The sequence below is a fragment of the Choloepus didactylus genome, chromosome 13 (genome assembly GCF_015220235.1).
Source record: "Choloepus didactylus isolate mChoDid1 chromosome 13, mChoDid1.pri, whole genome shotgun sequence".
NCBI lineage: Eukaryota > Metazoa > Chordata > Mammalia > Pilosa > Megalonychidae > Choloepus > Choloepus didactylus.
Window position 1 is genome coordinate 1,999,507 of NC_051319.1, and position 26,978 is coordinate 2,026,484.

Sequence of the window (26,978 nt, forward strand, 5' to 3'; positions counted from 1 at the left end):
TAGCCAAACAATATTCTATGTCTGGGGATACCACAAGAAACAAAACAAACAAAATTGAGCTGTATTCTAGCCGGAAAGACAGCTATATAAAATACATAATGAGTTAGATGGGAAAATGTGCTAAGGCGCAAAAGTAAAGCAAGAAAAGGAGGTACTCAGTATTGCGGGGAGCAGTGTTGGAATTTTAGTTAGAGTCAGTAGGATGGGGGTCACTGAGAAGGTGATACTTGGGTAAAGAGGGAATGTGTCTTGTGGATACCTGGGAGAAGAGCCTTCCAAGTAAGGAAAACAACAAATGCCAAGGCTCTGAAAGCCAGAGTGTGCCTGGTGTGTCTGAAATGTGAAAAGGCCATTGTGAGTATAATGAATAAATGTCAGAGAGGTGAGTAGGAGATGAAATCAGAGAGGTGAAAATTATACTCATCTCTTAAGATTGAGTGATAATAAATATAGAGCCCTTTGAACATTGCCTGTCTGTGTCTGTTACTGTTATCATAGAAATGCTGTGTAAAAAAACAAAACATCAGTGGTATGCAATGATGAATGTTTATTTTTGCATGGAAATCTAATGTCTGGGCAGTTTTTCTGGTCTTGATGGGTTCATTCATGCACTTGCAGTCAGCCATGGGTTATGTTGGTAGCTCTGCTGATCTTGGCTGGGCTCTTTTACATGTTTGGGGGTCTACGATGGCCAGAGCTGGGGCTGCTTGGCTATCACATGATCTTGCATCCTCCAGAAGGCTACCTCTGGCTCGATCTCCTGACAGTTAGTGGTAGTGTTCCATGAAAGAGAGTGGAAGTATATAAGGCCTCCTGAGTCCTGGGCTTGGAACTGGAACACCCCAATTCTGCCACACTCTGTTTGCCAAAGCGAGTCTCAAGGCTAGCCCAGATTCAAGAAATAAAGAAATAGAGTCTCTCCTTCTTGATAGAGGAACAACAAACTTACACTGTAAGAAGGCATGGATACCTAGGTGGGTAGAGAATTGAGGCCATTTAAGGAATCAGTCTGCCACATTGGCACATAAAAAAATCTCAATAAATATTAACTATTATTTTTACTTTTATAAATTGCCTGGTTTTATTTTGGGGATTTTCAAATTGGGTTTATTAATTTGTAAGTGCCCTTCACAGATGTTGCGTTTTTTTCCCATTGTTTTTGTCTTTGCACTTTGCAGTGGGTTGTTGCTTTTTACTTTTTTCTTGTCACCATAAAGAAGTTTAAATTTTTGGTGTAATCAGTCATGTATCAGTCTTTTCCTGTATGATCTCTGCCTTTAGTTTCATGTCTAGAAAGCCCATCTCCACCTCAAAATTATAAATTTAAAAAATCACCTACATTTCTTCTAGTGATTTTATGTTTCATTTTTTACATTTAAACCCTTTGACTATCAGGAAGGCTAACTTTTTTTTTTTTTTAATTCAGAATCATTTTATTTTAGAATTGCAAAACCATTTGGTAATCATTTCTTCCAGCATTCTTGTGAAATAGGCATGATCAATATGTGTGATGGTTAGGTTCATGCGTCATCTTGGCCAGGTGATGCTGCCAGGGTTTCTGGTCAAGCAAGCGCTGCCTAACCATTACTGAAGGACATCTGCAGCTGGTTAATAAACCAGATACTGGTTTGTTAAATCATCAGTCAAGTGACTGCATCTGTGGCTGATTTCATCAAGAAGGGAGTGTTTTCTGCAAGGAGATAATTTAATCAGATGGATTTAACCCAAACAGTTGAAGACTTTTAAGGGAGAAGAGAGAGAACTTTCACTTCTTCTTCAGCCAGTCAGCCTCCACTGGGGAGTTCATTGAAGACCTTCATTGGAGTTGCCAGCTTGCTGCCTGCCCTATGGAATTTGAACTCGTGCATCCCCACATTTGCATGAGACAGTTTTATAAAATCGCACAATTACAGATATTTCTTGTTGGTTTTGTTACCTTAGAGAACCCTAACTAATACAATATATTATAGTTTCGGTACAGAAACAGAGAGAGAAAATGACTGTCTTATAGCATTTAATTAAAAAAGACCACAATGCCACAATGCACTTCTTTGTAACTTCCTGTGACTCTAATTAATCTCAAAAGAAAAATTAAAAGCCAACCAATTCATAAAATACCATTATCGCTGATATCATTTCATACCAACAATTAGTAAATATGTGATATTCTTAGTTCTTTATTCAGTGGCTGCTATATGAATTGTAAGAAGTTCTGAAGCAGATTCAATAGAGAAATAAGAGAAAATCTTTCTTTAAAAGTATCAGTGAAAGTATAAATGAGGCACCTATTATCCAGGAAGACTAACATTTTGTTGAAAGTCTTCTAGTTACTAAGTAAAACGAAAAGGAAATCAACACAGAAGCTGTAAGGAGTACAAGAATAAGTCCAGCTTACAAAATGTAGGTTCCTGATTTACCATGGTTTACTTTGTAAGACCCTGTTCCATTCCACCAATTCTGAGATTATCTACAGCTCCTGCCTGGCATTCAAAGTGGTGCCCTCTCATGTCTGAGCCACATTTTGCTGGTATCTTTGATACCTAATTCTATTTGTGGTCAAGACCAAGAGGAAATTTTTATTTCTGCCTTACATCCTAGACACAGTTACAGTGACTGGAATAATCACAGCTTTCAGGTGAAACCTGCTTGCTATGATACATAACATCCATATTGTAAGGGCTACATACTTCACTTAGATGCTGTCATTCTACACTGAAATTTATGCATATATACATCTTTCAGATTCTCATAGGAATTATTTTCAAGGTTTTATATCCTTCTCTGTCAAGATACAAAATAGGAAAACATGAATTATTTCTTTAAAAGAAATGAATGATATTGGATTCCAGCTACCAATTGGACAGCTTCTGTTGGAGGTCTCACATTCAGTTACTTTTTCATTTTACAGACATGTTTTGAGCACCTGTTATGTTGTTTAATCTCAATATTAACTTGTCCTGGACTAAATGTAAAACACTTCCCTATAAACTTACTCTTCTGCCATTGTTCTCTGTCCCAGTAAATGTCACCATTTATGAAAGTCACAAGTCTAGGAGCCACCCTGGCTTCTTTATCTCCTTTACCTTTTCCATCAGCCACCAACTCCTAAATTGTCTTCAGGTTCCTCCTCTATCTTCAGTACCACCTTCATAATCCAAACTTTTGTCATATCCCAGCCTCAATTTTTGCTTCTAACTAATATATTCTCCTCATGAAAAAGGAATCTTTATGAAATGCAAATTTCATATCACACTAGTTTGAAATTCTTTAACTTGCCATTAACCTTAAGATAAAATAAAAACTCCTTAATATGATTTTTAAATCCCTGTGTATTCTAACCCCAATTTACCTCTCCCAGCTTAATTAACACATACTGATCCCTTAATTTGAAACATTCTTGTGTTCCTTCACCTTTCCACAGCCTAGCTAACACTTACTTATTCATTGTTATCTTTAAAGTTATGAAATACTATATTCAAGAGTATAATTATACATAAAAAGAATGAGAAAAGGTATCTTTATACTTAAAAGAATATTTCTCATACCTTTGAAGTCCCTGTATGTCCCTCTCCAACCATCTCTTTTGTCCTAATTCCAGGATAACCCATGTCCTGAATTTTGTATTTATCACCCTCTTCCTTTTCCTCATAATGGTAATGCAGACATATATATCTATAAACAATATATGGCTTAGTTTCACATGATGAAGCCAGTTTCACATGGCTGTGGTTCATTTTAACTGTTGTAAGATCTTGCATTTATTATCCATTTTCTTGTTAATAAATATTTGTATTTTTCTATCTTTTTTGCTATTATAAGCAATATTGTTATGAATATTCTTGTAATGTCTCCTGATGCTTATGTGCAAGGTATAGACCTAAGCGAAAATTTGCTGGGTTGTAGGATGTACACATACTCAACTTTATCAAAGAATGCCCAATTCTTTAGCAAAGTGGTGAGTAATTTAATCTCTTCCTCCCCATATAGTGCTCATGAATATCCATTGATCCACTATTGTTGGCAACTCTTGTTGTTAAACTTTTTGCCAATCCAGTGGTTGTAAAATGGTATCCCTTGGGTTTTATATGCATTATCACATCTATTTAACTTTGAGCATGTTTTCATGTCTGTTTGCTATCTGCATTTTATACCTGTTAGTTTCTTTTGCCCATTTCCTATTGGGTTGTTTATATTTTTCATATTGAGTTTAAGAATCACTTATATATTCTAGATACCTTTCCTATTTTTCATTCAAAAAAATATATTTATAGAATGTTTGATCTGTGCCAGCTGCTGACCTAAACTCTGGGAATGTAGCTGTGGACAAGATAGACACCATCCCTGACCTCACAGGTTCATGACCTCACTCTTGTCAGGGAATCAGAGAGTAAACACATCTCTAAACCAGTATTCTGGTGATAGGTACTGTCAACATTAGCTTAGTCTGCACTTCCTTGGGGTGAACCGACCTGACTGCTACTAAATTAGGTCTCCCTGAATACAACTGTAAGTACTTCCGTAGCACACACCTTATTATGAATAGTGTTTATTTTCCCAACTAGTTTACAAGTTCTTTGAGGCAGAAGCCTATTTTTTTTGGTGTTAATCCCTGGATCTCCAATACTAAGCATGGTGTCTTTCACATAGTAGATGCTCAAAATATACGTTTATTGAATGACTGGATGAAAAGATGTCATCAGTGATACTAACTGGAAAGTCAGTGTTCACTGCTAATATCTGAAGAGAATAGACCTAGATTTGGCATTTGGGAGGCAGGAAAAAGTCACAAATTGAAAGGCATGAACTTTGTCATAGTCCCTTATCATCATTGGAGGCATTCACACAGTGACATGGTGCTTTGTAGACCCAGTTGGTGTGTCTAGAGAGTGGTAATTTAATAAATATTCTGGAAGAAAAGTTCCTACTAAACCTGTCAGTCTGGGTATGGAATAAATTTAAGGGGGTGCCAACCTCTGAAGTACTGGATCAGAAGCAACCACAGCTGATGAAGAACAGAAGGCAGACTTCTCATGGGAATGCCTGAGGTCAGCCCAGGGTAAGGGAGCCAGGCTCGCCAGATTTATATTTACTTTTGAGTTACTTGGAACTGGGGAAGTTGTGATTGAGCAGGGCATAATCCTGAAAGAAGCAGAAAGACTTAGTGGTCAGACCAAGAAGGTAATGTCATGTAGCTTGCCCTACCTGGTAGGAAAGGTGTCCAAGAGAACTGGAGGAAACCATGATGGGGAATCCATATCCCAGAACACATCATGGCTTTATATTAGATCTAGCACCCTGTGCTGTAAGTGTTGTATTTTCATACCTGCACAGAAATAGCTGAAGAAAAGTAAAAATATGGAAAATTTTCTTACAGTGGCAAAAAGAGCCCAAGCAAGACTATTCAATGTAACTGTTCATTGAAAATTTTTAATGACATTGAAAAATTGTAAAGTTACAGAAATGGTGGGTAGTAGAATGTGGCTGATTGAAACCCATAAATAACCTCCAAATCTTCATTAACTCATGCCACAAACATGAACTGAGTGGAATAACTATAAACAAGGGAGTATAGTAAGTAGCATGAGGGTAGATGTTTAAGGCAAACTTAGATCCTATCTGCCAGACACTTGTGTTGATATTTACTAGTTGAAATTTATTTTCTACTCCCCTTCACCAAAAATAATTTGTGGTTGATTACAAAAATATATATAAAGATTTAAAAAAGAAAAATGTAAAGGGAAAAGAATAATAAACAAAAATAATAATAAAAGGAGCATTAAGGTTAGCCTGGTTGTTGTAATTGGGTCCAGAATTTTACTGTGAGACTTCTGGCAGTGAGGGCAAGGGAAACCATGGTTACGGATTATTAGGAAAAGAGTTCTTCCTGGTGTACTTTTTCCTTGTAGATTCGTTGTATAAGGGAAATTGTGTAATGCAATGAATAACGGCCTCAAGAATGCTTATGTAGTAAATGCAGAAGTAGATTTCATAGGACTATTTCTTATTTTGACCTTTCTTAAAAGGCCAAGGTAATGCAGCCTAGTAAGGGTGATAAGGCACATACATAAATAATTATAATACAAGATAGAAGGTGATTAGCACCACAGAGAGTAATAGAAATTCACATGGGAGTTCAGGGGAGGGAGATATTACGTCCAAGATAGAAGGGCAGGACAAGGAAGTATTTTATGTGTTGGAACTGGGCTCAAAGGATGGTAGGATTTTGATCTCTAAAGATAAGGAGGGTGTCCTCTTCCCCCCAGACTATTTACCAGAGCTTAGAAATGGTCACATTGAATAAATTGCGTTCCCAAGGCAAAGATGTTAAAACTGATGAAATGGCTCCCAGAAAGGGAATATGCCATACTGCCGATCACATGGACTTTGGAGACAGACCCAAGTTCAAATGCTTGTGTAAACTCACAGAGGCCTCGGTTTCTTCAACCCTAACCTAGAGATAACATTAACTAGCTCCCATGATTTTTTTTTTTAAAGATTGCAGGAACTAATGTTTGTGAAAACATCTAGCACAGTGCTTGATACCAAATAGGTATATAGTAAATTATAGTTTCCTCTCTTACATTCTAAGTAGAGAAAAGGAGTCTTAAGGACCTGGATAATTCATGTAAGGAATGAGTAATCAACCCTTACATAATTAAGAACTGGCTGTATGTGGATATTGAAAGTCACAAATACTTTACCAGCGACTGAGATGAGGATAGAGATGACCTACTTGATAAAATTTTCAAGTCACTGTGTAAGTAAAGGTGAAAAATTAAAGTTCCTGAAAGATTTCTACTCACTAGAACATCAGTCTAATAAGGTGATTCTTAATAGCTTTAAATATGAAATCTTGTATTTAAGCTTAACAAATCACCTAAGTAAAAGCAGGGTAACATAAGAGCAGCACTTAGGAAAAAATGTTGTTTCCAAGTGTGCCTGCCAAAGAACAAGAGTAGATAGTGTCACTGATCAAATGATACTTTAAATCTTGGGTGTTAGTTACCAAATCCAATGGACACTTTCCAGTTCTGACCTTACTGGTCTCCGTATAACATTTGCACTGTTGACCACATTTCCTTTCTTATTTTCCAAGGAACAAATTCCTAATTTTTCTTTCCTCTGGGTACTCCTCAGATTCCTTTTAAGCTTCTTTTTCCTAAAACCTGTCCCACGAGTGTTGGTTTTTCTCAAGTTTCTAGTCCAAACTTGTACTATAAATCTCTTTCAGTACTGTTTCCTTTCCCGTTAATACCTGCACAAATCTCTTCCATATATACCCTCTTGCCTGAAAGTTTCCTGCAATTCAACTACTGCAGTTTTTCCTTTCCCTTTCCAGTCTCCTCTACTCTTCTTACCCACGTACTTTCCTTAGGTGACCCAGCCCTTCCTAAGAATTTCACCTACTGTCTGAAGACCTCTATATCTATGTCTCCAACCCTGACCCCTCTCCAGATCCTTAGATTCATGTATCTGATTGCCAAATCACCACACTCTGGCATATCTCACAAGCACTCGGAAGTCAACATGTCTGAAACTTAGGTAGTAATATTTCCCCAAACCCATTACTGCTCCTGCGTTTTCTGTTACCCATTTGTAAATTTGGTAGGTGTTCTAGTTTGCTAATGCTGCAGAATGCAAGACACCAGAGATGGATAGGCTTTTATAAAATGAGGGTTTATTTGGCTATACAGTTACAGTCTTAAGGCCATAAAGTATCCAAAGTAACACATCAGTAATCGGGTACCTTCACTGGAGGATGGCCGATGGCGTCCGGAAAACCTCTGTTAGCTGGGAAGGCATGTGGCTGGCGTCTGCTCCAAAGTTCTGGTTTCAAAATGGCTTTCTCCCAGGACATTCCTCTCTAGCAAGCTTGCTCTTCTTCAAAACGTCACTCACAGCTGCACTCCGTTTCCTCTCCTTGAGCCAGCTCATTTATATGGCTCCACTGATCAAGGCCCACCCTGAATGGGTGGGGCCACACCTCCATGGGCGTATCCCACCAGAGTCACCTCCCACAGCTGGGTGGGGCACATCTCCATGCAAACAACCTAATCCAAACATTCCAACTTAATCCCCACTATTCTGTCTGCCCCACAAGATTGCACCAAAGAATATGGCTTTTTCTGGGGGACATAATACATTCAAACCGGCACAGTAGGTTTCATTGATAGTACCACCATCCACACTCTGCCAAACTATAAACTTGGGAACATTCTGTCTTTCACAAAATCCTGCCAGTTTTACCTGTTGAATATTTCTTGAATCCACTATTTTCTCCACTCCTACCACCACTTTTAATTCCTATTACTGAATTACTGGCAGCCTCCTCCTAATTGGTCTCCTTTGCCCCTTAAAATTAACTTTCCCCACCCTCCATAGCTATTTGCATGCCCAACTGAAATACAGACCTCACCCTCTAACTGAAGACTATTACCTATAATATAAGTTTTTAAGTTCTCTAGCATGACATAAAAGAACCCATGGAATCTTACCTTTAACCTCTCCAGCCTCATCTCTTTCCAGTTCTACTTCTAAATTCCAAAATGCTGTAATTCCTGGAATACACTATGCCAATGATTGAAAAAGGGGCCTTTGTGAGTCCTATCCTATGCACTCTTCAAGACAGCCATAATGTCTGTATGTAACACTATAATTGTATTTACAACACTGTATTGCCATTATTTGTGCCTGGTGACACATAAGTGCTCAATAAGTATTTGCTAAATGAATGCTAAGTGTTTCTCTGCCATACTAGCCAGTAAGTTCCTTGAGGCCTTTATAATCTTTTTATCTTTAGCAACTAGCCCTGTGCCCTTTTTCAGATACCTGGTACACATCTCTATTTGGATATCCTACTGGCATCAGAAACTCAGATGTCTAAAATAGAATACATATAAAGCTCCCTTTTTCCACACCCCTTCTAACCTCCCCCTTAATTAAAAACAAAACAAAACAAAACACACACACACACATACATTCTAACCTGCTTATCTTCCTGACTCCCTTAGCTTGGTGACTGACACTGTCATTCATATCCACACAAAACAGAAATGTCATTATCTTAGACTCCCCCTTTCTTCCCACCCCTACTCCACCAAGTCATGTTGGGGCCATGGTAGAAAATATACACTTATTTGACATAGAACCAAACTAGATGACTTCCACTTCTGAAATTATTGGTGACCAGCAGCTTAGCTTATACAAAATAGAATTTTTAGGTTAAAAGAGGCAGTTTAGTAAATAGTAAAGATTTCAGGTTCTGGAATTAGAGTGCCAGGTTCACATCCCAGCTCTGCCACTTAACTAGCTGTGTGACTTTGGGATGAAAAATAAACCTTTCTCTGCCTCAGTCTCTTCATCTGTAGAATGAGATAATGCATAGAAAACACTTAGCACAGTGCATGGGCATAATAAGCACTCCATAAATGAATGACCCTGTATTAACTTGAGTAGGTGCGATCATGCTTTTATCTGGTTTCAATACAGCTTTCAATCCTAAAGGACCTAAGGTTGGTAATGATTCATCTTTCATCTTTGTTAGGAAAAAATTCTTTAAAGACTGCCTTTTACCTTTTATTGGTTAGGAAGCTCACACTCTTGCTTTAAGAATAGCCCTTTGCTAAGCCAACTTGAAAGGTGAAATCACTGCCCTCCCCCCTACGTGGGATCAGACACCCAGGGAAGTGAATCTCCCTGGCAACGTGGAATATGACTCCCAGGGAGGAATGTAGACCTGGCACCGTGGGACGGAGAACATCTTCTTGACCAAAAGGGGGATGTGAAAGGAAATGAAATAAGCTTCAGTGGCAGAGAGATTCCAAAAGGAGCCGAGAGGTCACTCTGGTGGGCACTCTTATGCACACTTTAGACAACCCTTTTTAGGTTCTAAAGAATTGGGGTAGCTGGTGGTGGATACCTGAAACTATCAAACTACAACCCAGAACCCATGAATCTCGAAGACAGTTGTATAAAAATGTAGCTTATGAGGGGTGACAATGGGATTGGGAAAGCCATAAGGACCAAACACCACTTTGTCTAGTTTATGGATGGATGTGTAGAAAAGTAGGGGAGGGAAACAGACAGACAAAGGTACCCAGTGTTCTTTTTTACTTCAATTGCTCTTTTTCACTCTAATTATTATTCTTGTTATTTTTGTGTGTGTGCTAATGAAGGTGTCAGGGATTGATTTAGGTGATGAATGTACAACTATGTAATGGTACTGTAAACAATCGAAAGTACAATTTGTTTTGTATGACTGCGTGGTATGTGAATATATCTCAATAAAATGATGATTTAAAAAAAAAAAAAAAAAAAAAAAGTAGATGTGGCAACAGAAACCACTTTACAGAAAACTGTGCTAAATGAATCTGCTATTAGATACCTGGAAAATGTGCACATTGATAAAGAATGTAAAGCCCACCACCACAATTTAACAGAGAACACTGCTCTTACAACTGTGGTGAAAAAACCTCTGGAGTGTAAGTATTAATACTCTATCAACTAATAATAATATTAATGGCTCAGGAACTAAGTAATTTACAACAATTTAAAATGATTAATATTTAAAAACATGAGTTTTGAAGGGTCACCTTTGAAATATCAATAAATGTTGTTTAAGTTATCAAAATACAGAAGTAAAGATTTAACATGGCATAAAAAAAGTAGTCTATAGTTTAAGAAAAGTAGCAAATTGGGAATCAGATGAATTCTGGCCTCAGATCATTTCATCTCTCTGAGCTTCAATTAACATTAAAAATAAAAGTTTCATACTACAAAATTTTACTGTCTTTATAGAATAAGATTCCGGAAAATCATAGCAGTATGAGAAAACTAATGATTAGAGGCAAAAGATTTTTGAGGCAAATCAAGATTAGATCAAAACATTTATTTTTTGTTACAAAAACAAAAATAACCCCAATCTGAAAACAAAATAAACATTTTTTTTAAGGTCAAAAAAAAAAAAAAAAAAAAAAAAAGAGATCGCCATTCAATATTGAGAAATGGGAAAATGAATCCCTGAACTGAAGTCAATTATCAGTCCCTGACTTGGGCAAAGTCTGAACTCTTCAGCTAGGTAAATTCAACCCTGGAGCGGTGTGTGTGTGTGTGTTTGTGTGTGTGTGTGTGTGTGTGTGTGTGTGTGTGTGTAGTTTGTTAATTTTTAATAAAACAACAAGTTTTTTTTAAAAAAAAAAAAAAAAAAAAAAAAGAATAGCCCTTTGGTATGTAGAAAATCATAGAATTTGAAATCATTTTTATCATCTGGAGGTAATATTTGCTAAGTATTTGCATATACTCTAGAAATACAAGGTCTCATCATTGTATTTCTTTCTTGTGTAGACCGTTGGTAGCTCACTCACGTAATCCTCCTGAGTTAATAACAGTTGGTGACTTTTAGGACTTTCAGTGCCAGACGAACAGGAGAATCTGGGGAAGAGGCATGGCTCAACACTGTGCCACATAGGCCAGGTCCTCTTGTTATGTCCCTGCATTTCCCTCAACAAGGATGGGAAAGAATAAAGAAAATTGTAGATACTAATAATGTGTTAGGTTAATCACTGTGGGCAACTTGAAGAGAATGTCAGACTTACCGAAGTGATAGTGTGATTGGCAGTATGCAGTAGTATTTAACAGCATTAACTGTGGAGCAAGACTACCTCGATTACTAGCTATTTCCAGCTGTGTGACCTTGTGACCTTGGATAAGTTATTTAACCTCTCTGCCTCAGTTTCATCATCTCTAAAAATAGGGATCATAATAGGGTCTATGTCGTGGAGTTGTTGGAAGGATTAAATGAGTTAGTGTATGTAAAGCACTTAGAACAGTACCTGCTACATACATGTTTGACATTATTATTATTATTATTATTACTACTACTACTACTATTGATAGTGGTGGTAGTGACAGTTGGCAGTAGTCAAGGAACAGTTAAAGAATCTTACCTGGTAGCTAGATAAAGTAGTATGCAAACCATCTGAAAACTGTGCTCATAGTTGCCAACCTCAAGTTTTAGACACACTGGAAATCAGTATCATTTGAATCTTCTTCAGCAGTCTCTTTCTAACATAACATTCACAATATCTGTAGTAAAGTAAAGTGCTTAAGCCTGGGCCTGTAATTAAGAGTTACTTGTGAATGTTGTTAAAAAGGGGAAATTTTAGGTTGTATATATGGTACTAGAATTAAGAATTTAAAAAAATAAATCTATGGAACAGCACAACACAATCAACCCTAATTTAAACCATGGACCATGGTTAATTGTACAGTTACAAAAATATGCTTTCATCAGTTGTAACAAATGTACCAAACCAATGCAAGGTGTTAATAATAGGGTGATATAAGGGAATCCTTTATTTTATGCATGATTGTTCTGTAAACCCGTAACATGTCTAATTAAAAACAAAAAAGAATACACATACACAAAGAGAGTTAATTTGTGCTTTAACATCACTGGCCTTTATCATTAAAGTAATGGATTTGATCTAGCTGGTTTCATTTGCAATTTATAAATCTTCATTTACTGGTCAAGTATATTTTACTTATCTGACCAATACTTTCTCCCTTGGGGTTTACTACATTTATTATTCCTTTTGGGATGCTGGCCAACATTACTGTTTCAGTGCTGAAGTCAAATATTTTTGGATCCCATGTCTAAATTTAGACTAGCAACTAGACCTAGGCATATGAAGAGTTACTAAATACTTGGAAATTACTATAATGAACTTCCCCATTAACCCCATCACCAAGCTTCAAAATTACCTGCTCATGGCCAGTCTTTTTTCATTTACCAGTCACAAGTCTTTCCAGTATATAGCTCTAAAAGATAAAGTTGTTTGTTTTTTTTTTAACATAATCACAATACCAATTTAACAGGTAAAAACAATGAATGCTTAAATTATTAGTAGTTATATCAGACTTAAAAAGAAGAGCAAACTAGTTATTAGATAGGCTTTAGGATGAGTGCTTAGACATCATTCACACAACAAAATATACATGTATAGATGAAAAAAAAAAAAAGCTTAAGTATTAAATAATGTACTGAAGAGCTAACAGTCTCCTCTGAGTAATTTACCAAGGTTTTCAATTCTGAAAAGTGTGCCCCAAACACCAATTAAATGTGCCAAAAGCAATTTACTCAGGCTTCTGGAGACAAATAAAATTGCAATGTCTTTTTGAGTTGTGGTTTTCCGTGCATGTTCATAGGGCCCTTTGCTAATGAATTATTAAGGAATTCTGTTGATTTCATTTGTGAAGTAACACTTTTTCAATGTAATCTGTGGTCTTAGGTGACCTTGCTTAATTCAGTTACAAAATTTAAGAAGAGAAATCCTTCTATATTTATCTATATAAATTTATTTAGAACCTGTAATTATGAAACCAGTTGTCTCATAAACAGAATTAGGAGAAATATAAATTAGACTGTTATCTACTGTTTCTTATTTTTCAGAACCTGAGGTTGTTCTTTATTTCATTCTTTATAATTTTGTAGTATGGACCTTTTCTAATTAAAAGTTCTGTTTGTTAAGGATGGAAATACTGCATGTGTTTCTAATGTCAAACAGTTCTTCAAATGATTTTGAGCAGTTTCTAGCATTTTTAAATTTTATTTATATTTCTTGGAAAACAAGACTTTGAAGAATCCCTTTTTATTAATGATGAAATCTGGAAACAAGAAATTCTTATTTCCATTACATTCCAAAATCTAAAATAAAATGACCTTTGTTTCTTTTTTTTAGTGGATCACTAATGTTTTGAGAAAAAACTGAAGGTAAATCAGTTATTCATTCTGAGGGGGAGCCTTTGTATAATTAGTTACACTTTTAATTCTTACTGACAGAGGCAGTCGTACAAAAATGAGGTTATATGTGACACTATCTCCAAATTAAATACTAGATTTCTGCTGTGTAAGAGCAAGTTTGAACCATTAACATTGCACTGATCATTTTAGTCATTATACTTAAATGCTACTTTTGTGAATACATAAAAAGGGACTTATAATGAAAGGAAACTGATAATGCTTTCAGTTTTTCGGACACTGGAAGCTACTCAGGCTAAAGACCACTGGAATGGCTCCATATTTAGGGCAATTCTGTTTTGCACTCAAAATATTTGTAGCTGAGTTCATGGTGTACATTTTAGTGAACGGCTGTTTATGGGAAATGTGCTGTATTACCTTGAGAAGAGAACTTTTGAAAGTTCAGTGTTTTCATAAAGATGCATCATTTTTTCCAGTGCTGCTATATAATTTCTACCCAATCTAAAAAATTACTTTCCTATACCAGCAGGTGGAAGCAAGAGCAGTCAAATTGTGCTTTGCTTTCCAAGTATGCTAGCATGTAGTGTAGATTACCTATCCATGAATCAAAGTATCTTTGTGATATATCCCTCACTTAATTACTTTTCTTCAACAACTCTTTTGTGTTTGAGCACCTTCTTTTGATTGCTGTAACATTCTTATTTACTTGGTGCCTTCGGTTAAATTTAGTCATCATTCTAGGACAGATTAATTTAAAATTTTCATCTCTTTTCTACACTCATGTATTCAACAGTTATCACATATATGCTATGTGCTGAGTACAGTTCTCCATGTTTGCTAAGAAATAAAAAGGTAGCTGAAATATGGACCATGTTTTTCAAGAGCGTATATTCTAGTAGAATGGAAAGGAGGATATTTTCTTCATTCCTTCCCTGGCATGGGCAGCAGATCATTCAGCCTTCCTGATCTATCTCTAACCACTGTATGATGGGCAATGAGGGGTTCAGTATTCACACATACTTTAATTCATTCAAGAAATATCTGTTGAGTACCTCTGATATGCCAGGCACTATATACAGACTTGATTTGTAAAGTTACTCTTTTTTCCTTATTGATTTTTTTAAAAAGGCCAAAATGGTCTTAGAGGAGAAGCATCATTTATTTTTAAGTTTTTCAATACAGAATGGATAGAGCAAGTAATCAATTGACATTATAGACCCTAAGACCTTGAACTTAAGGAATTTTCAGGTAGAAGTAGCTAATGTGGATAATGTTTTCTGGAATATACTTAGAAGACCTTCCACAAATGCTGGTTGGAATAAAATAAAATTATGATACTCTAGGTCAATTCTTTTGGCTTTTTATTACTACAAAGGGTATCAAAGGAAGAGAAGAACCAAATTCTAAGGTTGTGTGTGTAGAGGAAGAGATATTGGAACACCTCATAATTATGGAAGATAGAAAAGAATGGCCCCAGAATTTCTTGCAAGATTTAGCTGCTACCAATATTTAGTAGTATCTCTCAAGCCCCAAGCTATCCTTCATCTTAATCCATTGTTTATCAGAAATTTCCAACCCAACTAAAGGATTTTTGTTTCCATCATCAGTGTGGATGTGTAAATTATTGAGGACATCCATGGTCTGGGTATAACCTACTATTTTATTCCTAATAGTCACCTCCCACACCCCATCAAATCCACATACCACCCTTCACACCCCTTCAAATCCACATACCCTCCATACTTCATACAGCTGTCTTGAAACACTCAGCCAACTTGGATGTCACATCCTCATTGAAGTCTTTCCTCTGTTTCGCAAGGCAGAATTAGTTTGCCTGTCCTCTGTATTCCCAGATCACTTTAGTCATGTAGCATGTGCTACCACATATTGAAATCTATCTTTGTGTCCCTTGCTCATGGGCTATAAACTCCTGAAGTGTTTAATAGTAATAAGACTTGTTCATTGTAGTCACAGTACCTGGCACATAATAGATTCTCAATGAATGCTTGCAAATTAATGACTGAATCAAGTAATTTATTTCATGGAAAGATGCTTTATAATGAGATATCTATCTATAGAGTCTGCAGTGTAAACATAACTACACATGATGGCAACAAATCATTATTTTTATCTGAGAAATCACTATGGAATAAAGACACATTTATTACCTAGAAAGTTCTCTTATAATGTCTCAGCTGAGCCTTATCCATTATTATTTATTTGCCTGAGTACTTTAAGAAAGAGTTTGCTACTTTCTGGGGGTACACTCTTTGAAGTGGTTTACTGATTACCTAAGAACAGTTAATTAAAGGTCTATAGACAAGAATGAGACCCGGGTGCAAAGGGTAGCCATCCGAGGAGTCCCAGTTTGAGTGTTGTTTTAGTCTTTGGAAATGGGTGACTAAAAGCTGCCCAAGCCAACATGGCCTGTTTTTCAGAGCTGAATGAAAGCTAAAGTGGGGCACTCCTCCACAGACTATGCAGCAATCCCTCAGGGAGTGGCATAGATAACAAATCAGAGAAGTGCTATAAAGATGTTTCTCTCCATTAAAAGCAGAGTGAAAGATCAGGAAGGTGTAATTGGTTAGAACTTTGGTGCCTTCCTTTTCTGGGATGCAGTTACAACCTCAGTAGGCATAATAGTTAAGAATACGGGCTTTGGAGTCAGGCTTGGGTTTGAATCCTGTACCTGCTGTGTGATCTTGAGCAAGCCACTTTACTTCTCTGAGCCCAGTAAAATTGGGTCACTAATACCTGCCTCTTGGCTTGTTGGGAGGATTAAATAAGAAAACATCTGTAAATTCTTGGTGTAGTTCCTGACACATTAATAGGGTTCAGTAAGTATTAGGTGTGATGATGATATATACCAGTCATGTGTGTAACAGGTTTCTAGCTTAGGCATCTAGGTAGGGCATGTAAACTCAGATTGGGAATCCATGAGAAAAATCAAGTTTTGAACATGTAGCATTTGCAGTATCTGAGGCAGTTGGATATGTGGGTCTGGAGTTTGAGCAAAAGATCTGAATGGAAATGATGGATTTACAGTAGATGATTTTAGATACTCATTGAAGCCCTGAGAGTGGATGGCTTCTCTGAGGACGAATAAGTAAAATGAAAAGAGAAAACTGAGCACAGAATCATAGGAGACACCAACTTTACAGGTGGGTACAAGAAGAGAAGCCAGCAAAGGAGACTGAGAAGGAATGGTTAAAAACTGGAAGAAGGAAGAACAAGGAAAAAGGAAAAGTGACTTTTGCCATAGCACTTTTATTTGAATACTGTGGAAGAAGTCTTGATAGGCAAAGAAATGGAGACAGTCAATGAGATATTTCTAAGTACAAAAGCTGAAAACCATAAATTGGGTACATTGTTCTGTAAGAGAAGAAAAGATAGGAATGGGTACAAATACAGATACATTTATCACACCTAATTAAATTTCCTGTAAATTTAGAAATGAGCTAGAATCTCCTTTCTGAATATCAGTTCTTCTTGTTCCACTAAAGAGCATCAGAAGTAACACTTTTGGCTAAGAATGTGAGTCTCTGTTTACCATTGAAAGTTGACTTATGCTAAGACATTTAGTTCTAGAACATTCTGCTCGTAAAGCAGTTCAGTCCTAAGCCTAATTAAAAGGTCCTTAAATTAAAAAGCCCACTGTCTGGAACACTAGTTATTCAAGTACCAGGTACTAACCTTTGTCAGGGGACTATAGGTACTCAAGTTAGAGGGCTCAATAAATGTTGAGCACTACTCCTAAATCTGATTCCCCTGTGTAGCAGTCCATTCAGAGGAAAAATTATTGGCAGCATTCAGGATGCTTGAATATGTGCTATTATATCCTGTCTGTACCATCTTCACTAAGTGTAGATCAGGACTTTACATAATGCTCTATGGAAGGTAAACACTCTCAGTTCGAACTACTTATATATTGCACATGCAGATTAAAGAAGAACGGCATTAAACAAATAAGCTTAAGTGGATTTTCTAAAAAATAGTTACAGTTAAAATATACATATAACTCTGGCAAATTTATTGAGTACCCAGCATGTACCTCAAACTATGTCAAGTTCAGGGTGACTTAGACCTTAGATGACTAAGATGTAGCCTCTGCTCAAAGTCTCTTGGGGATACAAACAAGTAAATAGGTAAATACTATTCAGTATGATGAGTGTTTTTGTCAGTGTTATGTGTAAGATACTGTGGGAGCATAGAGGAAGAGTTTCTGAAACAGCTGAGGTAGTCAAAGAAGGCTTCCTGGAGAAGGTAAAGTCTGAACTGAGATTTGAAAGAAGAAAGGTGTTCCAGGCAGATCGGAAAACACTGCAAAGGCCTGAAGAGAGCTTAACAATTGGAGGGAGATGTGAAAGTAGTTCATTATGTCTGGAGCATAGTTGTGACAGTCAGAATGACACTGAGCAAGTCAGAGAGGTGTTAGGTAGTTAGGCAGTACCAGGAGGACCTCATGTTAAATAAGGAGCTTGAACTTGATCCTGAAGTCACTGGGAATCCATGCCACTGAGGGGGAGTTCCATAGTCAGATTTACATTTTAGGAAGATTAGTCTGCTGGCAGTCTACAAAATAGAGTCTCCTGGGTGATTTGGGCAACTGAGTGCATCCTGGTGATCTTCTCTGAGACAGAGAATACAGGATGAGGAAAGGTTTGATTGTGGAGGCCAGGGAACATGGTGAGTTTAATTTTAGACATACAGGCTTTGAGGTGACCATTGACAGCCAAGTTGAGCTATCCAATAGGCAATTAGATATATGGGGTAAAACTCAAGAGATTTGGGCTGGAGGTAGAGAGTTGGAAGTCGTTAGCTTATGAATGGCATATGTAGCCATGCAAATAGACCAGAATACCTCAGGAAGAGTGTGCAAAGTGAAAAGAGAAGAGTGCATAGAACTGAATCTGGAAGGGGCAGATGATGGAAATTGTGAAGAAACCAGCCAAAGACATAGAATGAAAACAGGAATCATTATCACAGAAGCTAAGGAAGGACAGAGTTTCAAAAAGGAGGGCGTGGAAAAAGGAGTGGCCAGCATTGTCATATATCACAAATTAGTCAGGTATTGAAAAATGTCATTTGGATTTAGAGATCATTGGGAACCTTGATGAGAGCTGTTTCTATTTAATATGAGGCCGGGAACATGTTGATGTAGATTGAGGAATGAATGAGAGATTAGAACCTAAAGATGGCATGGCTAGACCACTATGAAAAATCTTGGAGGTGAAGGGAAGAAAAGAGAGAGAAAGTGGTTTTTATTGAGGGATCCAGGACCAAGTTTTTGTTTTTGTTTTTTGTTTTGTTTTACTTAGATGAAACCTATGCACTCAAGTGTTTGCATGTGTATAAAGAAGCAGTTCAGATGAGACATTTAAGATTCTGCTAATCCAAATTCAACACATTTAAACATTTGGGGACTGGGGAAAAACTGGTACATTGGATTCTCAGTGTATCATTTGCCTATATATTAGTTTCAGTCCTCTGTTTCTTTAAGTTTTAAAAGTTTGTATGTGTCTGTGCTGTTTTGCCTTTGGATACATTTCTAATTAAAAATCATGTGAGACTGCCCTCCCCCCACATGGGATCTGACTCCCAAGGGTGTAAATCTCCCTGGCAACACAGGTTATGACTCCCGAGAATGAATCTGGACCCGACATCATGGGATTGAGAACATCATCTTGACCACAAGGAGGATGCAAAATGAAACAGAGTTTCAGTGGCTGAGAGATTCCAAATGGAGTCAAGAGGTCACTCTGGTGGGCACTCTTACGCACTATATAGATAACCCTTTTTAGGTTTTAATGCACTGGAATAACTAGAAGTAAATATCTAAAACTATCAAACTGCAACCCAGTAGCCTTGACTCTTGAAGACGATTGTATAACAATGTAGCTTACAAGGGATGACAGTGTGGTTATGAAAACCTTGTGGATTGCACTCCCTTTATCCAGTGTATGGATGGATGACTAGATAAATGGGGACAAAAACTAAATGAAAAATAGTGTGGGGGGGGGATGATTTGGGTGTTCTTTTTTACTTTTTTTTTTCATTTTTGCTTTTTCTGGAATAAGGAATGTTCAAAAAATAGATTGGGGTGATGAAGGTACAACTATATGATGGTACTGTGAACAGCTGATTGTATACCACAGTTGATTGTATGATATGTGAATATATCTCAATAAAACTGAATTTAAAAAACAAACAAAAACAAAAAACAAAACAAAACAAAATCATGTGCACATACTTAATAAATAAATGACTTTAGTGATGTTTAAAAAAAAAATTTCTGCTAAGAGAGATGATGTTTAATGGAGTGTTGTCCAGAAAGAGATGGGATAGGACCCAAGCAGAGAGAAAAAAACTGTCTTTGGACAAAACAGATACCTCTTATACTGAGTTAGGAGTTGAGGAAAGGGTAATATAGATGTAGCTATATTTGTTGGTGAGAAGCCAAGGAAATTTCTTTCTGATGACCTTAGCGATATAGCAAGGTCAGTGAAAGGAAAAACTTGGGAGGCTGGTCATAGTTTGAAATAATTGGTTTGAGAATGGGAGGCAGACCATCATGAATGAATTTTCCTGAAGCCTTTAGAGTTCAACTAAAATTAGAGATCATAATATAATAGCATCAAAACCCATAGCCTCTGTTCAGTAACCTGCATGTAAGAAGAAGGTGACTGGTAAATAGGGTCCTGGGCAGAGGTTTTAAGATGGATGTAGCACAAGGAATAGGAAAGGCAGCTGAGTTTTCAGTGAAAGATGATTGAATTGAGAGATAAGGCCCACCTCTAACATTTGTGCAATGTTGGAAGCCTGGTCCTGTCTCCCTCTGGTATCATGAGGGGCCGCACATGTGGATGAACACCCCCACCTCTCCCATACTAATGGCTACCCCTCAGGGTAAGAGGCATACCCACCAATGGTACAGTTCACCCTCAGGAGGAAGGACCTGGGGAAGAGGCCCCCACAGGCTCTAGGAGCCACTGAACAATGAATTCTGGAGTCCTGGGACTCCAAGCATAGTTGTGTGATGAGGGGTAGGCTGGCTTTTCATGGGCACATCCCATTAGCTCTTGTCATTGGAGTGTGCCACAGAAGGACCAAAGTGGGGCTCTAAACTGCAGCAATTGCCCAGGTCTAAGAGCAGACCTAAAAAAGGAGCCTGTTAGAGTGGGAGAAAATAGAGGGATCACAGAACTGGATGTCTAAGAGATGGAAAAATAAGAATCATGGAAGTAGAAAAGTGGGAGTTGTAAAAATAGAAACTTGTGGTCAGAGAATGGAATATCAAAATTAATAATCTTTGAGATGCATCTCTGAATGGGGAGTAAGAAGAATAAATGTGAAGGTCCTTGGAGCAAAGTAGGTCAAGAAACTGAAATTAAGGGAATGGTATGGCTCATCCATCTACCATTAGAGTCCCCCTAGGGTGATTTTGGAGCTTAGGATGGAGAAGACTATATGGCCAATTTTTTTATAAATGTGAGGGAATGGCAAAGACATCAGTTGATGACGGCAACAAAGGGAGCTAGTGAATGATATAGCAAGATGGCAGCAGCCTCAGAAGATTAGGGTTTTGGTAAGGTACTGATTTGGAAACCACATTGGGAAGCTGGGAGAAAGTTCAGCCTGTCTCAGGACCCAGTGAGAAAATAATTACACGTCGTAGGGGAGGCAGTATATTCCGCAGGGATCCGGGTTCCAGTTAAGAAAAAGTGAAAGAGACAGTGTTCTGTGACCAGGTTGAGGATGTAGGGAAGTTTGAGTATCATGAGAGAGACTGGGAGTTTGGAAGAGATCACCAACTGGGGATGCTTAACATTTGAGACAGTGGCGGGGATGTGAGGCATGAAAGGATAGTCAGAGCAGGGAGAAAACAGCAAGTTCAAAAATACTTGATGTATTAAGGGTCTATTACTGTGAACATTTAGTAAAATCTTGTAACTTGATCTCTATATTGGTAAACACAATAAATTAGATTAACTCTCAATTGTAAAATAATGGATTTGTGGAATTTAAAGTCTTGTAGAAAAACCATGTCTATATTTTACTTCTATTGTCAATGACTTTGGCCCTGCTCCCTCTAGAAAGAACTAAAAATCTTTTCTACCACACTAATGCTCTTTACAGTAGTGCTTACTTATGCTTACTTCTCAGAGCATTACAAAGATTGAGTGTTTTAAAATGGTTCATGGCCCATGGGAACTACTCAATAAATGAATCCATCCTTCGTTTCTTTCTCTATCCTTTCTTCCCTCCAAAGAAGACAACCAAGTGCACTGCTTCGCAAGTGGAAAGAGAGAGTGCCATGGGAAGTATGGGCAAGGCTGGAGATCATCTATGGTACAGTGCTGTCCTTTAGAACTTCCTGTGGTGATGAAAATGTTTTCTCTCTGTGCTGTCCAATTTGGTAGCCATTTGCCACATGTGGAACCAAGGAACTGAATTTTTAATTTTCTTTACTTTTAATTAATTTAAATTTAAATAACCACATGTGGCTACTGTATTGAACAGCAAGGTCTAGTGAATAAGGTGCTGCTTGGCTTTAAGGTACAAGTGGGCCAAGTGCCTAAAAGAACAGGTAAGCTCAGCAAAATGCATGGCTGGGTTTCAGCAATGGCAAAATCTGAAATTAAGGAGCCCCTGTGCCCTGATAAAAGGATCCTGGACTTGAACTCTGCTCTGAGTTGTAAGGACAGGGGGGACTTAGTCAAATCAATGGCTGAAAAAGTCAACTCCTCAATAGGAATCAAGTTTAGAGGGGAGTGGCTCTGATGAAATAGCCAAACAAGAGAGATAACTAAAATAAATTAGCTATTATAGCATAGTTCATTTACACTTTTACAGGTATTCCAGGAGGGATTAATGTAATGCAGACTTCAGTAGTAACTTGAGAAAAAAAAAATACTGGAAATATTTGCCAAGTGTTTCAGAGAATTAGGGCAAATTTGAGGACCTACCTTGTAAACCATGTAATACAACACAGTAATACTGTGGGGAAAGGAGATGGGAACATGGAAAAAATGTAAATTGGGGGGAAATGGAAGTTGTAGCATTTACATAATAGAGTTTCACTCTAGTCCTGGCTCTAATAAAACACATTTCACTTTATGAATGTTGATGGTGATGAAGGAAGGTAGTGTTGCTGTAGTGTTTTAGCAGTATCAGTTCCATCTTGATTCAAGTATTTAATGAGCAGCTACTATGTGCTTAGCAGAATGCAGAGTGTTGAGCTGGGGGTGGGTGACAAGAGAATTGTACAATCATCTCATACTTGAGAAAATCCCAGTTTCTCTTAGGCTCCAAAACAAACTAATCAACAGGTCAATGACAGTAATTGAAACACTGAAATGAATGATATGGCTGAAAGGTGATGCAATCTCCCATCTGGATGAACTGGAATGATCAAAGAAGACTTGATGGGAGGAAGTAGAGGCTTTTAAAGTATACTTCAAAAGAAAATGAAACGAGTAAATCAAAACATTCTGGAGAGTACATTCCATAAAATATTTCGCAAAAGTTTCAAGAAAATAATTAATTCTGAATAACTGTAGCATGCTTATTTAACCAAATGAAATTTTGCCACCTGGTGAGGTCTGTCAACATCTATGCAGCTTGCTTCTTTTGCCTTGAAGCAGTTCATTTGTGTTTTTTTGGATACAGGAGACAATAACCTTAACAAGTGCACATGTCTGTCAATTCCAGTATAGCATTCTCTCTGTATTTCTTGGTTAGAATTTCACAAGGTCACATTCTGAAAAGAGAGGAGACAATGAAGAAATGGGGGAGTGGGGGGTGGGGTAGAAATAAAAAAGAGCCAGGAAGTTTGTAGAGAAGAAAAAATTGAGAATCAGATGGTAGAAATCTCAGATTTGATCCAGATTTTCATTATCAAATAATTGCATCAATAACTCCTGTGGAGACAAACAGGCTCATACTGTGGTGGCTGCATTTTCAGTTTAGAAGTTCTCAGTTGCAATAGGTCAGTGAAAAATTCTCACCAGAGCCTCAAGAGTGCAAGCACAGCTGCTAGAGTGACTACAGGTGCACTGGTTATCCTAACCAGTTCTCCAGGGCTGCAGAGGCACTGAAGGGGAAGAGAAGTGTACATTGGATGAACTTGAAAATGTAACAAAGGGGAAGAGGAGAGATACTGAGTAAAATGAAGGTGGAAGAGGAAAAACAAATAATGCAGAAAGGAAAACAATCAAAATGTCTTAGAAGTTTAAGGGAATCTTTGTCTCCATTTCTTTTCTTTGGTAATGAAGAATTATAAATACTGGAAGGAATTAAGATAAAATCCTAGAATACTGAGAAAAGAAGGTATTAAGATAAAAATTTAATGTGTTCTGTTGACCCATGAGAGCATGCTTTTTAACTTTAGTTCCTTTCTCTTTATCCTTTCCATGTTCAGGGAATAATATTGTAATACAGGAGGGGTAGCTTTTCATTAGTTATAACAGAAACTGTACAGGAGTGATCAGGGGAATATCTGTTCAGTCAAGACGGAGGTGTTGACATTTTTATTGGTTTAACTGAGCTAAAATCAGGTATGCTGTGACCAAACACTTTCAATTTTTTGGTAAATGTTTGAAAATAAATGAAAATCAGTGGAGGTCATCTTTTCCATGAAGTGTTAGAAGTAATTTTCTTTCACAATGGAAAGTTCATCCATTGTCCTTGGTTTGTACTAAGAGGAATGGTGAAAAGAGCAGAGTATTCAAAGCAGAAGTCCTATGTTTTATTCATTGTTCTTCCACTTACTATTCATGATTCAGTAATCCCGTGGGCAGCCTCTTCACCTGTACTGGAATTACCTTGAAAGCACAATCAGTCATGGTTATGGCTGACTCCTTAGAGGCTTCAGTTCTGTGCATTCTGGAGGGGTTGCTGGGAATAATTGTTTTAGATATTTTTAGCCAACTCCACACATCGAACTTCACATCCCTGTTATCTTATGCCACCACCCAGCCTGCAAGACCCTCCAGTCATCCATCCTTTCTTGTCCTCTAACAGGCATTCATTTTTTGTTGTTTTTTTTTTTCCTGTGCTTATTCCTTCATCAATTTTTGTTGCTTTATCAGGATTCTGTATGAGGTGACTAATATAAAACCACATCGTAACTGGCTTCAAACAGAAAAGAGGATTTATTGACTCACATAACTGGAAAGTCCAGCTCTAGGTCAGGCTTCAGGATAGGTTGATTTCAGGGCTCAATGATATCATTAAATATATGGTTTCCTTCCTTTGTTCTCCATTCATGTTTATTTCATCATAAGTCATTTTCATAGAATGGCTCCCAGCTGCAATCAACGATAGAAACTTGCTCATTTACACTCAGTGGGAATGAGACCCTCTTCTTTCACAGCATTCCAAGCAAGGCTTTAGGGGTAGGGATAGCCACTTTCAAAAAACATGGACCATGTAGGAAATATGTGGGTACTGGGAGGAAAATGCATGTATAGATAGAGAGAAAAAAGTGAACGGCTAGATAACCAACATATATCTAGCCCAGTACTACACTCCTAGACTTCTCCATTGTTATTTCTGGAATCCTTGTCCCATGGTAAACAAACTCCACTTTTTCATACATTTCCTTGGATCTTCCCTTCTCCTTGTTTATGAAAATCCATTCAACCTTGAGAAAAATATTTTCCCTACATCCTCTTTCTTCCAAATCCCATACCACAAAGTAAGTAGGAAAGATCAGCATCTTCTCTGTTCCCCAGCTCCAACCCTCAACTCCCAGTGATGCTCCCAGATCAACACTTCTCTACCATTTATACCTCCAAAGGCAGAAAAACACCTTGAGACTTACAATCTGAGTTTACTAACCTATACTCAGCTCATGGTTCTCCTCCCAGCCACCTAGCTGGTCCCCTCCATTTTTTGAAGACTTTGGTTCCTGGTTCAGTCTTCTTTCTACTTCCAGGCCCAGCCATTCAGCTTCTGACTCCAGTGTTCAGGTAGACAATTTACACAGTACTGGACTCTTGGTTCCTTGTATTCTTCAACTTCTGTACATCAACTATCCACTTCCAGGATAATACCCTAGATTTTTCATACCACTTAACCATTGAATTCTTAAATTCAAACATCTCACTTTTTTACTATAACTTACTACTACCATTTTACCCATCTTATTTATTTTACTGAAAATATAGTCTCTCTTCATATCAAGTACACCCTCATTGCCTTCATTTTCCACGCTGTCGATTAACTCCTTCATCTCCTGCAGAAATCCAACATCACCCTAGCACCTCTTGCCATACCATTTGGAAGTGTTCTGTCCACAGGTGCCCACCTATCACCCCTAGTAAAGACAGTGCCCTTCTGCTTATATACCAACTCCAGACATCCCCGTCAAGTAGATTTAGGGAGCCTTAATTCAACACTCTGCAGATACAACTTTTGGATCACTGAGGACCCTGTCACTATCAGCACTGGCCACAGTATCATCTACCAGAAAGAAGGCACTACAAGGCACACTCACTGTGTCTAAGTACCCCAGGAAACTTAAACTCCTAGGAAAAAAATATCACTCACTTCCAAGAGGGAGGCTCCCCAGTTCTGCCAGGGTCGTCTGGGGAACAGATGCAAATCCCCTGTATTATCTTCAGACTGTATCCAATCCTTGTGTCAAATTCTATGACCACCTGACAGGAACTCCAGGGATGGTCTGGGATAAAAATCAGGGCATCGTGTGCAATTCTAATGACAACTCCCTAAGCCCCTGCCTTGCAGCCTTCAACAGCGCATGATCACTCACAAGCAAATTGAACTCTGGCTGGTCACATCAGCAACCAGCAGCCCTTCATTCAGACCAGTAGGCAACCTAACATTTGCTGTATCCCTAGACCCCATTCAGGGAGTGTTCTTCCTTTGTGGGCATAAAACCTATCTAAGCCTACCCCCATGGTGGTCAAGGACATGCACTTTGGTATTTGTGACCCCAGTACTCACGTTTAAGAGTGGAAATGAGCCTTTTCTACTCCCAGCTTCCCAACCTGTCATACCAAACTGGAGTCAAAGAGCAGTCCCATTCCTGATCTCACTCCTAGGTACCATCAGGATTGGGGGAGCTGTAGCTACTGGAGCCATAGGAATAGCCCCTGCAGAGTGGATCCACCAGAATCTCTCCCTCCAGCTATCAACTAGCATCGAATGAACGGCCTCCACCTCAGCCATTCTCCAATCCCAAGTAAATTCGTTA

The 26,978-nt window shown here is 37.9% G+C and overlaps 1 protein-coding gene across 1 annotated transcript in view; it reads left to right on the forward strand.

Annotated features, from left to right (window-relative positions):
- NLN (neurolysin) overlaps positions 1–26,978 on the forward strand; it is a 139,743-nt gene that overhangs the window by 10,359 nt on the left and 102,406 nt on the right. The gene's annotated exons all lie outside the window — the stretch shown is intronic.